General features: G+C 32.4%; 1 long non-coding RNA gene across 3 annotated transcripts; it reads right to left on the bottom strand.

Moving 5' to 3' along the window:
- Positions 1–739: 739 nt before the first annotated feature.
- LOC123210884 lies at positions 740–7107 on the bottom strand. 3 transcript variants are annotated; one of them, XR_006501300.1, is made up of 11 exons: positions 6921–7107; positions 5553–6178; positions 5282–5470; positions 4912–5155; positions 4254–4810; positions 3374–3428; positions 3214–3290; positions 1414–3122; positions 1156–1218; positions 1028–1069; positions 740–923 (listed from the first exon to the last, which is right to left on the bottom strand). It is a non-coding gene; the product is annotated as an uncharacterized LOC123210884 (long non-coding RNA). The 3 variants fall into 3 exon arrangements; XR_006501299.1 differs by having other exon boundaries at positions 1005–1069; XR_006501298.1 differs by having other exon boundaries at positions 740–1069.
- Positions 7108–16109: the final 9002 nt, after the last annotated feature.

The raw sequence follows: 16109 nt of genomic DNA on the forward strand, positions 1-16109 counted from the left end.
TTAATTGCTCTTTAGAGTATAATCTGGTTGTTTGGTAGGAATTTTTTCATGATTATTAGTTTGAGCGGACTCATTTATCTAATTATTCTTCCTATATTTGTCTTGACCATCCAGTTTTGTGTGTCTGCAGAAACTCATATTCTTTGGCCCCCAGGAATTATTGCTTGATATCTTATTCTTCTATACCTTATTGTTCTTTCTATTGCCTCTCCACTCTTTTTCTTTTCAAAATTCATGTTATCTTTTGACTATGCATAGAACTGCAGCATCCTCAAGGACTATTTTCTGCAGCTCCTGTATTTAGATGTACAGAACGTGCAGAGAAACAGAAGGAGGTACTGCCTTTTTATATATATTCATCATGAATCTTGTAGTTTGATTTTTCATGTCTAATGTACCTATTATGTTGCCTTTTTTAATTTTTACTCAAAATTAGAGGAGAAACATTGAGCAATGGAAGCTGAGAAAAGCCAGAGTGAAGCAAGGACCAAGGTATGGCTCTCATGCAAATTAGGATAGTTAGAAATCTCTCTTTCTTATGATTTTTAGTGGAAATTAATTATCATGCAATTCTTTACTTTGTATTCCCACTATCAGTTATGTTTGTTTGTTCTTCTTGTCATATAAAAGTTTAGGATTCCGAGATGCTATGCAAACCACTTTCTCCACAAAGCTGCTGAGAAAATTTGACTTTTTAATTGATGAATAGAAGCATATAAGTCTGAGTTTAGGGCTCATCTATTACAAAATTATTTTCTCCTATATGTTGAAACACTTACATAAACTGGAAAAGAAAGAAAGGGAATTCTTAAGCAACTGCTGGGTCAGGCCTGCGTAGCAGATTCCACATTAGGTGCTGTGACACCATCAGCAGCAGTTGTGATCTTGTCCAAATTCTGAGCCTTCCCCAAAATAATTTGGATCTGAAAACCCAGTAAGATGGATGAAGAATAAGAACTTTTAACTAATGAAATAGAAGAAGGAAGCCAATTAATCAGTACAACCATAGGTCTCTGAATGAAAGAACCTCCATGAACCTGCTTGGAGTTTACTGTAGATATCTTCACATCTGTAGCACCACAACATGTAAATCTAATCAGTTTCAATACTAAAGGATCTTCAGTTAATTAACATGAATAGAATGTGACCTCCTACCATTGTTAATAGCCAGTCCATCTCCTTTCAGAATCTAAGCGATTTTTGTAACTGTAGGAAAGGCTGCATTAAATCACACCAGTATTTGCATTAATACGGAGACATAGGAAAAGTTATCCAACTAGACAGTCTGTTAGAGAAAAGATTAACTTTAAGCTTTAGTAGTAATTAAAAAATGTCTGCAATTTTGCAAGCTATCTGTTGGACTTAGATTATAACAATAATATAAAAGGAAAAGGATGAAGGAACAGTATGTACCCATGTCCATGGCTGAGAGTTCAACGTTATTGTCCTGCTCTGTGTAACACTGCAACAAGTACATCTTAAGAAAGTGGAAGCTTGCCCAGTAGGCAGTTAGATGTAACCATGCTGGCATTACTATGATAGCCTTAGAGCTTGAAGGTCTCTGTCTCTAGGAATGTGATGCTTAGGTGCAAGGTTGAGATGACGGAAAGACAGAAGAAGATAAGCAGCTGTAAACAGGGCATGCCACAGCGGTCTTTGGCTATTTTCGTCTGATAGAATTACGAAGTGGTAGCAAGCAGCTCTTTAAACAGCAGGTTTTTAAAAGCATGAACCAATGAAATTAGCTCGTCTGGATGGAATAAGCGACTAATAAACCCCTTTAGAAAATTGTAAAATATGCAGATTTTCATGTCATTAATCTTTCATTTTAATAAAATGCAGAGAGAAAAATGAATTAAAACCATCCATCTAAGAGCCAGTGCAGCTAAAAAACCAAGGAAAAATAATCATAATTGAGCTTTCAATTCTACATTTTATGGTACCTTTTTGAGGAATTATGATGAAACATATAGTTAAAAAAAGAAAACAAGAAAATACGTAGATGCCTTAGCAAGATTGTGGTAGAAAATGAAGGGCTTCCTTTATTATCTTCACTGTAGAGATGACCTTTTTGAAATTCCTTTCAGTTTTGGGCTAAGATTAATTATGCCGTGCCTCATCCACTTAACATTGCTCATAATGTCACCAAGATATCAAAGTTTGCTGCTCATTTTTCCTTTGTTATCTTTTTATTTGTAGGAAGTGTGTTCAGTTAAAAATTACACCGTTGATCTGAAACCCCATTGCTAGAGTTCGGTTCGGTTTAGAAAAATGTCTAACTTATCTAGCTCAAATTTGATTCAAATTCAAACTAAACGAATTTAAACCATGCCAAGCTGAGCTAACCTTTTTTGACCAATTCAGCTCAATTTAAACTAGCCCTACGATAAGCATAGGTTAATCAATCTTATTATCTAATATGGTGAGAGGTAAATTAAATGAAGTGAGGACTGGATAAATAGCTAGGTTTTTTGACATGGTTCAACCCACTTTTTGGAAACTTATATCTACAGGTATGTGATTAGTAACTTTTTAAGGTAAATCAAGTGAAGTTATTTAATCAAATGAAAGGAACATGTTATAATATAATCGGTTATCATAGTAACAAATCCGTCTGACTTTTGTCCCACAATTCTCAACTAAAAGTCCTCATCATAATTATCCAAAGCAGTTGATCCTAAGGGTGCAATTGATTTGCAAGTGTATGTGTATGCATGCTCTTTTTCTTCATTTGGCAGGGAGTAGAGATAAAGAGACTAAGGAGTTTTGTTTTTCTATTTCTAGTACCTGCTGTAAAATGAAGCAATATTGTATATGTCCAACATGAACAACACCACCGTAATTTTTAACTAAACAAACTTTCTAAAAATGAAAAGATAATAAAGGAAAAATGAGTGACTAACTATATCTTCGTAGTATTTCTATGACATCTTGGTGATATTAGGAGGAATGCTAAGTGGATGAGCCACGATATGATTATATCTTAGCCTAAAACTTGAAGAAAATCCAGAAAGAGAATCACTACAGTGAGTATTTGTATCACCAAGTTTTTGTTGGCGCGGCTGCAGGCAGTAAACTGGAGCAGTTATCCTATTGGGTTTCTCAAAGATAGGCTTTTGAACCTAGGAGACAATGAAAGAGATGAAAGTATTAGTAGGAAATGAGTGACTAGAATTTGTGACAGGTAAATTTGACTGATGAAAGCAGTTGAACCTTAGGCCACTGAATGAATTGGCCTTGATTGTCCACAAGCTTGGAGGCTATCAAACATATCTTGTTTGTCCTTGTTGCTGTCACCAAAAGCATGTATCTGTTTGTTTAAAAATAGGAGGAAATTTTTTTTAGAAGAAAAGTGTGTGGCCTGTCCTCTTACCTCCTCCATTGTCTCCTTTCAGAAGGCCATCATCCTTATGCCACTGCATGTTCATCTACAATACAACATAAGATTAGAGAAACTTGGTTAGGAAAATTTAAGAGTGGTTTTTCATTTCAGATAACTATTTTTACCATTCACAGTACAATAGTCTACTCCAATATCAAGATATGTTGCTATAAGACTCAATGTTTAATATACATATTAGAATAATTTATCATGGGGTCTTGATATCTTAAGGAACTTACAATAATCTTAGCGATGTGGGATACACATTTAAACCCAACATCTTTACTATATTTTGTTGATGTAAGATTTGTTTATGGTATTAGAATATCATAGTAATAAACACAACCACAACATCTTTACTGTTTGTGGTTGGAACATACAACCACAAACAATCAAGCTCTATCACTATCACCACCTAAAAAACACAACTCAAGAATTTAAGCTGTCAAACTATTATCAGTTTCTATACAAAATATAACTATATACACAAGCTCTCCTACAAATTGATGTGAAATAATATTCTTCGGCTAAACAATAAAGCTAAAACAATTCAATAAGTCACTACTGCATGATTGCTCATCCACATGAATGAACATATTTTTTTTTTAACTGTAGTTGGGTCTCGAACTCTAAATTGGTAACAACCTATCAACTACAGTGTAGCCTCCAGCTGATAGAGACAGAGGGTCAGGTATGTGAGGAATGAAACTAAGTTGGGTTTAAAAAAATTTTAACTTTGAGGTCTTTTTTTGAAATAATGTCATATGTACATATGATCATGCAATTTAACGATCTACAAATGTTTGTAAAGCCTATAACAAATTGCCATGAAAATAAAGTTTATGGAAAATACCTAAATAAACATTCTTACCTCACTAATCCCACCTTTGCTGATTTTGGTTATTTGTTATTAAATTGGAAACTTCATAATGTAATAATCTAGCAGGAAGTTTTATTCTTCTCTTTGTTGTTGTAGGGGACAAAATCGAATTCCTATTAATCAAGTTCTCTTTCTTCTTCTTGAGGATGTTGGTGTATCAACCTCATCAGCATTTTTATATCTACAGCTTCCTCTACATGATAGCCAACAGAATTTTTTTGTATCTATAGCAGCTTCGAAATTCTCAATTGCCACACTTTCATCCTCTCCAATCTAAGCAGGTGCCTCATCCTCAGCTGCATTTTCCATCCAACCAATTTCCTCATCCATAGCCCCTTCGACACTCTTAAACCTATAGGCAGTTGAGTCTCTTTCAATCTCAACTTCCTCATCCACATCCCTCTCAACCAACTCATGCACAACCTTTACAGCAACATTATTATTTTGTTCCTCTTCAAAATTGTCTTGTCTAACCAGCCATTACTGGTCTTTGACGAAGGTCCTAGCTACTAAAAAATCATCTCAAAACTCCAGATAGTTTACTACACCTGTAGATTTTAGTGGAGAAATCAATTATCAAGTATATGCAAGAATTAAAGGAAAAAATTAATAAAATGAAACTTTGATTAATGAAAAAAAGAAGACTTACTAGGACCACACATTGACTTTCCTTTTATTACAACCTCATGACCATGCTCATTAAACTATTGCCTCATAAGAGCAATTTGTTTCGACAACAATCCATATTATTGTGGAGCTTCATGTGGCACATGATAAACACATGTGTCAAAGCAAGAAAGTGGCAAAATTGCCAAGCTCCAATATTTTTACCTCTCCAAATGTGTTGGTAAAAAGGCTTGAGGCAATCGGTCATAAGAGGAAAAAGAAATATTCTGCAAAAAAAAAAAAAAAAACTGTATCATTTGATATTAAAATAACTTATAATATGTTTAAATTATTTATTATATCTATATAAGATATATGCTAGCTTATCTTAAAAAAAAATTAAAAAGTATTACCTCTTCCCTTATTGTCTGAAATAATGTCGATACGGTATTTTTATTTTTCAAGGTTGATCGTGTATTCTTTATCGGTCTTTCTAATTGGGGAGACCACCCCACAGACAAAGGAAACTCCTCCAATAACTCCACTGAAACATTCTTAAAAATTTCAGTTCGTAGAATATTTATACGCTCTAATGCCCAAATCTGAAATAAGAAAAAAATGGTTAAATATAAAAATGTAATGAAATTTATTCCTATAAAGATTTTAATAAAAAACAATTCTTACCATTAAGGCATAAGAACAACCGTTAAGTGCCCTTGTTTGTTTCTGTTGATATAAGGGAAGACTCTTATGGATATTTACAAACAACAACCCCCCTATGCATACTCGCCTAATTCATAGAGGTTTGTCAATAATGATGCGTAACAACTATTTACATAACAACCGATGTAGTTGGCTATATTGTATTTCCTAATATGTACATAACAGTCGCCCTTATTCTATACATTAATTCACCCCACGAGTTGTTATATCTTTCAATATATGTAATCTAAATCTCTTTGACCTGGTGTATAAATTTTCAGAAGCTTCAGGGAATAGTGTCCTAACCAATATTCTACCATCATTTTTTATACCTAATATAGGTTTGTCAATAATTGGCAAACCTATAATGTACAAAATATCTAATAAACCAAAATGTAAATTTATTTGTTCATTTATTCTAAAACAAGAGGTATTCACATCATAACACGAAGCCAAGGCCTCCAAAATACATGCAGAATGTTTCAGCGTATTATGTAATTTAAGAAAATTATCGAAACCCGTCCTTTGTAGGGCTTCCATAACATCATCTGCAACATCAAAATTTTTTAAACCTTCTGCATGTTTGCGAATTCTGAAAGCCATTTTTCCTAAAACAAAAACCAAAAATAAACAGTATAAATAAATTTTATATTAATGCAATATGTAGAATTTATACACAACAGCAAGCCAGCAACACAAAAGCAACCCTTCGACATAGCTAGCAACAAATCAATCCAAAAATTATAACAAAGGTTGAAAAAGAAAAAGTTAACATAGCAAACAAAATACTCATGAAAAAAAAAACAGATAAAGATAACCAGTATGTCTTATTTACAACCACAATTTAAAAAAAAAAAAGAGTTAACACATCAAACAAAATACCCGTTTGGCATAACCAGTAACAAATCAACTATACAACAGCAAGCCAACAACACAAAAGAAACCTTTTGACACAACCAGCAACAAATCAATCCAAAAATTATAACCAAAGTTGAGAAAAAAAAGTTAACACAACAAACAAAATACCCCTTCGACATAGCTAGAAACAAATCAACTACACAACAACAATCTAGCAACACAAAGCAACCCTTCAACACAGCCAACAACGAATCCATCCAAAAACCCAACAAATCTATCCAGTAAAATTATAAAACCTTTAATTCTAAATAAATTAACACAACAAAGGCTTAAAATTATAAACCCTTGAATACTAAATAAAGGGAGGACTGACAGTGGATGATTTTGTGGGAGACCGAGGGGTAGAGCAACGGTGCAAGGTTTGAAAACAAATAAATTTTAACATAGCAAAGACCTAAAATTATAAACCCTTGAATTCTTGTTCATACTTACTTGAAATGCCATGGAAATCTCCCACCCTAAGCTAATGAAGTTGACTGAACGAAGTTGAATTGGTGAGGCACTCGAACAAGAAGGTGGATGGAGTCGATAGAGACAGAGATTGAGATAGAAAGAAGGCCAGCAAAGAGACAGGGGGACGAGTGACAGTGGAAGATTTTGTGGGAGATTGAGGGGTGAAGCGACCGTGGAAGATGTGAAAACAAATAATATATATTTATTTAATTTTTAATATATATATTATATAATAATATAGATTATATTATAGCATATATAATATAATATATAATTCAAACTATCAATTCAAATTGAACCAAACTCGAATCACACCTACCTGACTTAAATCAATAATAAACCATGAATTAAATTGAGATTTACATTGAATTACTTAATTGGTAATTTGTATTGAATTACCTAATTGAATTCGAATGAATTAAATTTGGTACAATACAATGTTTGTATTGTATAATATGATACATAGTTGTTCATATATAATGTATGTATTGCATAATATGATACGTAGTGGTTCGTGTTTAGACCTGGTAGTTTATGTCATTGGATCGTGTTTGTATTATGTCAATTTAAATTTTAGATCAAAGACTTAAACCCTAACCGAACTCTATAGTTCAAAACGAACAAATCTTTTCGATTTGAATTTAGCTTGAATTCAAATTAAATAATAATTCAAATCAAATCAAATCGAGATTTATAATGAATTACTTTATCAGTAATTTATATTTAATTACTTAATTGAATTTGAATCGAATTAAATTTAGTGTGACACCAGTCTCAAAAATTTGGCATGATATGATGGAGATTACTTCAACATATTTAGCAACCCTAGTGAGGACTTAACTGCATCCTATTTTCAACCTCTCTAGTATACACCAGTCTCAAAATTTTGATGGTGCAAAGGACCCAATAATAGCTTAAGAAAGCTCATTGTGACTGTCTTATCTAATGAATCATCAGTGTTGTTATAGCTCATTGGAAAGCTCTTTGAATTCATTATAAATCTCAATTTACTTTAATTCAAATTATTGTTTAATTTGGATTCAAACTAAATTCAAATCAAAAAGTTCTGTTCATTTAAAAGAAATACTATCCAAATTTAATTCTATTCAAATTCAATTAAGTAATTAAATATAAATTACCAATAAAGTAATTCATTATAAATCTTGATTTGATTTTCTTCGAATTATTGTTTAATTTGAATTCAGCTAAATTCAAATCAAAAAGTTTTGTTCATTTCAAAGAAATAGTATCCAAATTTAATTCGATTCGAATTCAATTAGGTAACTCAATGTAAATTACCAATTAAGTAATTCAATGTAAATCTCGATTTGATTCGATTTGAATTATTGTTTAATTTGAATTGAAGCTATATTCAAATCGAAAAGATTTGTTCGTTTTGAACTATAGAGTACGGTTAAGGTTTAAGTCTTCAATCTAAAATCTAAATTGACATAACACGAACATGATTCGGTGACACGAACCACTATGTATCATATTATACAATACATACATTGTATATGAACAACTATGTATCATATTATATAATACATACATTGTATATAAACAACTATGTATCACATTATACAATACATACATTGTATTATACCAAATTTAATTCGATTTGAATTCAATTAGTAATTCAATACAAATTACCAATTAAGTAATTCAATGTAAATTTCAATTCGATTCATGGTTTATTGATTGATTTGAGTTAACTCGGTGTGATTCGAGTTTGGTTTAGTTCAAATTGATAGTTTGAATTATATATTATATTATATATGCTATAATATAATATAATATATATATATATATATATATATATATATATATTATAAAATATATATTACAAATTAAAATATATATATATATATTATTTGTTTTCACATCTTCCACGGTCGCTCCACCTTTTAGTCTCCCACAAAATCTTCCACCGTCACTTGTCCCCCTGTCTCTTTGTTGTCCTTCTTTCAATCTCAATCTCTGCCTCCGATGACTCCGTCCACCTTCCCGTTTCAGTGTCTCGTCGATTCAACTCCGTTCAGTCAACTTCATCAGCTTAGGGTGGGAGATTTCCACGGCATTTCAAGTAAGTATGAACAAGAATTGAAGGTTTTATAAATTTAGGTCTTTGCTATGTTAAAATTTATTTGCTTTCACATCTTGCACTATCACTCCACCCCTCAGTCTCCTACAAAATCATCCACCGTCACTCCTCCCTTTATTTAGAATTCAAGGTTCATAATTTTAGGCCTTTGTTGTGCTAATTTATTTAGAATTCAAGGTTATATAATTTTACTGGATTGATTTGTTTGGATTTTTGGATGGATTTGTTGTTGGCTGTGTTGAAGGGTTGCTTTGTGTTGCTAGATTGCTATTGTGTAGTTGATTTATTTTTGGCTATGTCAAAGGGGTATTTTGTTCGCTGTGTTAACTTTTTTTTCTCAACTTTGGTTATAATTTTTGGATTGATTTGTTGCTGGTTGTGTTGAAGGGTTGCTTTTGTGTTGTCGGCTGTGTCGAAGGGTTACTTTTGTGTTGCTGGCTTACTATTGTGTAGTTGATTTGTTACTGGTTGTGTCAAACAGGTATTTTGTTTGTTGTGCTAACCCTTTTTTTTTTATACTGTGATTGTAAATAAGTAGCATTAGTTATCTTTATTTTTTTTCATAGAGTTTTTTGTTTGCTATGTTAACTTTTTTTTTTCAACTTTTGTTATTATTTTTCGATTGATTTGTTGCAGGCTATGTCGAAGGGTTGCTTTTGTGTTGTTAGCTTGTTGTTGTGTAGTTGATTTGTTACTGGCTGTGTCAAAGGGGTATTTTGTTTATTGTGTTAGGTTTAGTCCTAAATGAGTAGTATTGGTTATCTTTATCTTTTTTTTTTTAAGAAATTCTACATACTGCATTAATATAAAATTTATTTATATTGTTTATTTTTGGTTTTTGTTTTAGGAAAAATGGCTTTCAGAATCTGTGAACATGCAAAGGGTTTAAAAAATTTTGATGTTGCAGATAATGTTATGGAAGCCCTACAAAGGATGGGCTTCGACAATCTTCTTAAATTATATAATATGTTGAAACATTCTGCATGTACTGTAGAGGCCTTAGTTGCGTGTTATGATGTGAATACCTCTTGTTTTAGAATAAATGAACAAATAAATTTACATTTTGGTTTATTAGATATTTTGTACATTATAGGTTTACCAATTATTGGCAAACCTATTAGGTATAAAATCTAATGGTAGAATATTGGCTAGGACACTATTCCCTGAAGATATTGAAAGATATAGCAACTGATAGGGGTGAATTAATGTACAAAATAAGGGCGACTGTTATGTACATATTAGGAAATACAATAGTAGCCAATCACACCGGTTGTTATGTAAATAGTTGTTATGCATCATTATTGACAAACCTCCATGAATTAGGTGATAATGCATGGGGGGAGTTGTTGTTTGTAAATATCCATAAAAGTCTTACCTTATATCAACGGAAACAAACAAAGACACTTAACGGTAGTTCTTATGCCTTAATAGTATAGTTTTTTGTTAAAATCTTTATAGGAATAAATTTGATTACATTTTTATATTTAACCATTTTTTTCTTATTTCAGATTTAGGCATTAGAGCGTATAAACATTCTCCGAACTGAAATTTTTAAGAATGTTTTAGTTGAGTTACCAGAGGATTTTCCTTTGTCTATGGGGTGGTCTCCCCAATTAGAAAGACCGATGAAAAATACATGGTCAACTTTGAAAAATAAAGATACCGTATTGACATTATTTCAAACAATAATGGAAGAGGTAATACTTCTTTAAATTTTTTCTAGACAAGCTAGCATATATTTTATATAGGTATAATAAATAATTTAAACATATTATAAGTTATTTTAATATGAAATGATACATTTTTTTAAGGATATTTTTTTTCCCCTTATGACCGATTGCCTCAAGCCTTTTTACCAACACATTTGGAATGGCAAAAATATTGGAGCTTTGCAATTTTGCCACTTCTTTGCTTTGACACATGTGTTTATCATGTGCCACAAGAAGCTCTACAATAATATGGATTGTTGCCGGAACAAACTACTCTTATGAGGCAATGGTTTAATGAGTATGGTCGTGAGGTTGTAATAAAGGGAAAGTCAATGTGTGGTCCTAGTAAGTCTTCTTTTTTTCATTAATCAAAGCTTCATTTTATTATTATTTTTCCTTTAATTCTTGCATATGCTTGATAACTGATTTCTCCACTAAAATCTACAGATGTAGTAAACTATCTAGAATTTTGCGATGATTTTTTAGTAGCTAAGACCTTCATCGAAGACCAGCAATGGCTAGTTAGACAAGACAATTTTGCTGAGGAACAAAATAATAATATTGTTGTAGGGGTTATGCATGAGTTAGTTAAGAAGGATGTGGATGAGGAAGTTAAGATTGAAAGAGACTCAACTACCTACTATAGGTTTGAGGGTGTCGAGGGGGCTATGGATGAGGAAGCTACTTGGATGGAAAATGCAACTGAGGATGAGGCACTTGCTTGGATTGGAAAGGATGAAAGTGTGGTAGTTAAGAATTTCGAAGCTGTTATAAATACAAAAAATTCTACTGGCTATCATGTAGAGGAAGCTGTAGATATAACAAATGTTGATGAGGCTGATAAATCAACATCCCTGAGAAGAAGGAGAACTCGATTAATAGGAATTCGACTCCCCCCCCCCCCCCCCCCCAAGCAACAAAGAGAAGAATAAAACTTCCTGTCATATTATTACATTATGAAGTTTCCAATTTAATAACAAATATCCAAAATCGACAAAGGTGGGATTAGTGAGGTAAGTATGCTTGTTTAGGTATTTCCCATAAACTTTATTTTCATGGCAATTTGTTGTAGGCTTTACAAACATTTGTAGATCGTTAAATTGCATAATTATATGTACATATGGCATTATTTCAAAAAAAACCTCAAAGTTAAAATTTTTTTAAGCCCCACCTTGTTTCACTCCTCACATACTTGACCCTCTGTCTTTGGCAGTTGGAGGCTACACTGTAGTTGATAGGTTGTTACCAATTCAGAGTTTGAGACCCAACTACAGTTGAAAAAAACATATTCATTCATGCAGATGAGCAATCCTGCAGTAATGACTTATTGAATTGTTTAAGCTTTATTGTTTAGCTGAAGAATATTATTTCACATCAATTTGTAGGAGAGCTTGTGTACATAGCTATAGTTTGTATGAAACTGATAATAGTTTGACAGCTTAAATTCTTGGGTTCTATTTATTAGGTGGTGATAGTGATAGAGCCTGACTGTTTGTGGTTGTATGTTTGGTAATAAGTTTTGAATATGTACGTGATGGGGAATGTCAACTTGTTTTGTATGACAGTCCTTGTAATGTTTAGCTTTAGATTTTTGGGTTAGATATCTTGACTATATAAATCATATGAAGAGCCTTGGATTTGATAAGTCTCTCTTTGCAGGAGGTATAACTAGTGGAGAATTAACACATTAGTACTTACAAAGGTTGGGCATTGCATCACTAGGAAAAGAGAAAATAAAAAGAGGAAGGCATTCAGCAGCAAAGAGGGTGACAGAATGGCCTCAAATCATATTAACAAGTCAGCAACAGGATGAAGGGATACGTGGCACAACATTAGAGGAAAAGAAGAAAAGATTAGTTGAAGGAATGGAGAAAAAGGGAGCAGGTGCATGTGCAGAAAGGTGAAAGAGAAGAAATGACTGGATGTTGGCGGGAGAGTACCAGCCTCTCGGAAGCTGAGCAGGGACAGTGTTAACCCACTGTATTTTGTGTTTTGTGAATGTTCTGAAGTTAGTCTAAGTCTGTATTTTTGGGTATTTATCAATTGTAATAGCTGGGAAATAGTCATTGTATTGATGAAGGATTATTGTAACTACATTGAAGAATCAGTCAATACAATACATATTTTCTGCCCATCCCACTAATACTTGTTCTTTTGTTCATTGGCTAAAAATTTCGTTGCTGTGCATTGCTGTCAGATTGTTGTTTGAGTAGTTGTTGTGTGATTCTGCTTAGAGTTGATTTGGCGGTGTAAAGAATTACCCAGGTACTCATCATTTTTGTAACAGTAGGAAAGGCTGCATTAAATCACACCAGTATTTGCATTAATACAGAGAATTAGGAAAAGTTATCCAACTAGACAGTCCATTAGAGAAAAGATTAACTTTAAGGTTTAGCAGTAATTAAAAATTGTCTGCAATTCTGCAAGTTATCTGTTAGACTTAGATTATAACAATAATATAAAAGGAAAAGGATGAAGAATTAGTATGTACCCATGTCCATGGCTAAGAGTTCAACATTATTGTACTGCTCTATGTAACACTGCAACAAGTGCATAGTAATAAGATTAAACAAAGCCCCATTTAGAAAATATGCAGATTTTCATTCATTAATTTTTCATTTAAGTAAAATGCAGAGAGAAAAATGAATTAAAACCATCCGTCTAAGAGTCAGTGCAGATCAAAAATCGAGGAAAAATAATCAAAATTGAGCTTTCAATTCTACATTTTATGATACCTTTTTGAGGAATTATGACGAAACATATAGCTAATAAGAAAACAAGAAAAAACGTCGATACCTTGGCAAGATTGTGGCAGAGATAACTTTTCTAAAATTCTTTTAAGTTTTGGGCAAAGATGTAATTCTATCATGCCTATTCTGCTTAACTTTTCTATCATGCCTATGCCTATGCCCTTCTGAAAGGAGACAATGCAGAAGATAAGAGGCCAGGCCACACCCTTTTCCTGTAAAACAAATTTCCTCCTATTTTTAAACAATCAGGTATATGTTTTTGATGAATGCAATAGGGACAGACAAGATATGTTTGATAACCTCCAAGCTTGAGGACAATCAAGGCAAATTCATTCAGTGGCCTAAGTTTCAACTGCTTTCATCAGTCAAATTTACTTGTCACAAATTCCAGTTACGCATTTCCTACTAACACTTTCATCTCTTTCACTGTCTTCCAGGTTCAAAAGCCAATCTTTGAGAAACCCAATAGGATAACTGCTCCAGTTTACTGCCTGCAGCCGCACCAACAAATGTCTGGTGATACAAATATTCACTGTAGTGATTCTCTTTCTTGATTTTCTTCAAGTTTTGGGCAAAGATATAATCATATCAAGCCTCATCGGCTTAGCATTCCTTCTAATATCACCAAGATGTCATAGAAATGCTGCGAAGATATAGTTAGTCGCTCATTTTTCCTTTATTATCTTTTTATTTGTAGGAAGTGTGTTCAGTTAAAAATTACGCTATTGTTCATGTTGGACATGTACAATATTGTTTCATTTTGCAGCTAGCATTAGGAATTAAAAAACAAAACTTCTTAGTCTCTATATCTCTCCTCCCTACCAAATGATATCGTTTTCTCCAATAATAGATAAAAGGACGTTGTTTTGTAAATGAGTTGTGAACTTTGAACCATGAATCTTTGTCATAAATTTGAGTTACAGATGCAAGCCATAATTCAAACTACATATTCAAACTATGAATTTGAGTCAAACTCGATTTGAATATCCCTTGGCTTGAGTTTGATTTGGTTTAGAAGACGATCTAACTCATCTAACTCGAACTCGACTCAAATTCAAATTAAACGAATTTAAACTAAGCCGAGCTTAGTTGACTTTTATGACCAACTTAGCTCAATTCAAATTCATTCTTACGATAAGCATCAGTTAATCAATCTTATTATCTAGAATGGTGAGAGTAAATTAAATGAAGTGAGGATTGGACAATTAGTTAGGTTTTTTAACGTGGTTTAACCTCCTTTTTAGAAACTCACATCTACAGTTATGTGATTAGTAACTTTTTGGGGTAACTTAAGGAAAGTATGAGTAGTAGAATGTCTTGATTTTGGACAAGAGTTTGAAAAAGAGTTGTTGAATTTCTATGGGAACATCTCTGTCTATTTTAGAAAAATGCTTATTTAATGAAATGAAAGGAACATGTCATCATGCTAAAAAATCCGTCTGGCTTTTGCCTTACAATTCTCAACTAAAAGTCCTCATCAAAATTATCCAAAGCAGTTGATCCTAAGGTTGCAATTGATTTGCAAGTATATGTGTATGCATGTTTTTTTTCTTCATTCGGCAAGAAGTAGAGATAAAGAAACTAAGAAGTTTTGTTTTTCTATTCCTAGTATTTGTTGTAAAATGAAGCAATATTGTATCTATCAAACATGAATAATGTTAGTGTGTGAAATTCCATATTTTTCAGCATTTAATTTCTTTGATTTGTGATATTTAATTCGTTAATTATTTGATTAATTGTTTGTTTTAGGAAATTGGGCATTAATTGCATTATTCAAAGAAAAGATGCAAAATAAAAGGAATTTAGAGTTGTCACGTATCAAGACAGAATGACGGCAAAATACATAGGAGATGACTAATTGTGGAAAGGAGAGAATCGCGCTATTTATTGAGAAATTCACAGTTGAAGATTTAATTAACAATTGGAGGCAGTTCAAGTCCTTTGGATGATATTTGGCACAAAAATATCTCTCAATGACTGAAGCAGACTTGGCACTATAAAAAAGACAATTGCTTTCTGTTTTAGGTTTTTTCTAGTTTTTAGCATCCTTTTCTTTCAGAAAGAAAGACAACCGCAACTCTTCGCTGGTTCTTTTTCAATTAGGATAGGATTTTTATTTTAATTTTCTGGGAAGCCATGAACATAAACATGAGTGGCTAACTCTTTTCTTTAGTCGAGTAATCAGGATCATGGTTCTACAACGATTGTGAGATCTTCTTTACCCGTTCTTTTCTTTTAAATATTTAATTTGTTCCTGATTTTATTTATTGTTGTCTTGTTCAATTAAATAGGAGACGTCTTATTTATTTTGGATTAAAAACAACTTCGCTAGATTAAATTATTGAATCCGTATTTGTTTGATGGTTTAATCATAAGTGGCTGACTAACATGCTTGGTGAAGTAGAATAATTATTGTATGTTAGTGGAATAGGTTAATCTAATTTAAACAAAAACAGCGTCTGTGTTTTGTTGATTAGAATCGGTGGCTTTTCTAATTCTTAATTATGTTTTCAATTTAAATTTTAAGATCGTATCTAGAACTGATTGAAAAACAAGAGAAGTAATTAAAGAACGTTTCTTAATTACCAACACCTAAGGAAAAGCA

Source organism: Mangifera indica, chromosome 3 (assembly GCF_011075055.1).
Source record: "Mangifera indica cultivar Alphonso chromosome 3, CATAS_Mindica_2.1, whole genome shotgun sequence".
NCBI lineage: Eukaryota > Viridiplantae > Streptophyta > Magnoliopsida > Sapindales > Anacardiaceae > Mangifera > Mangifera indica.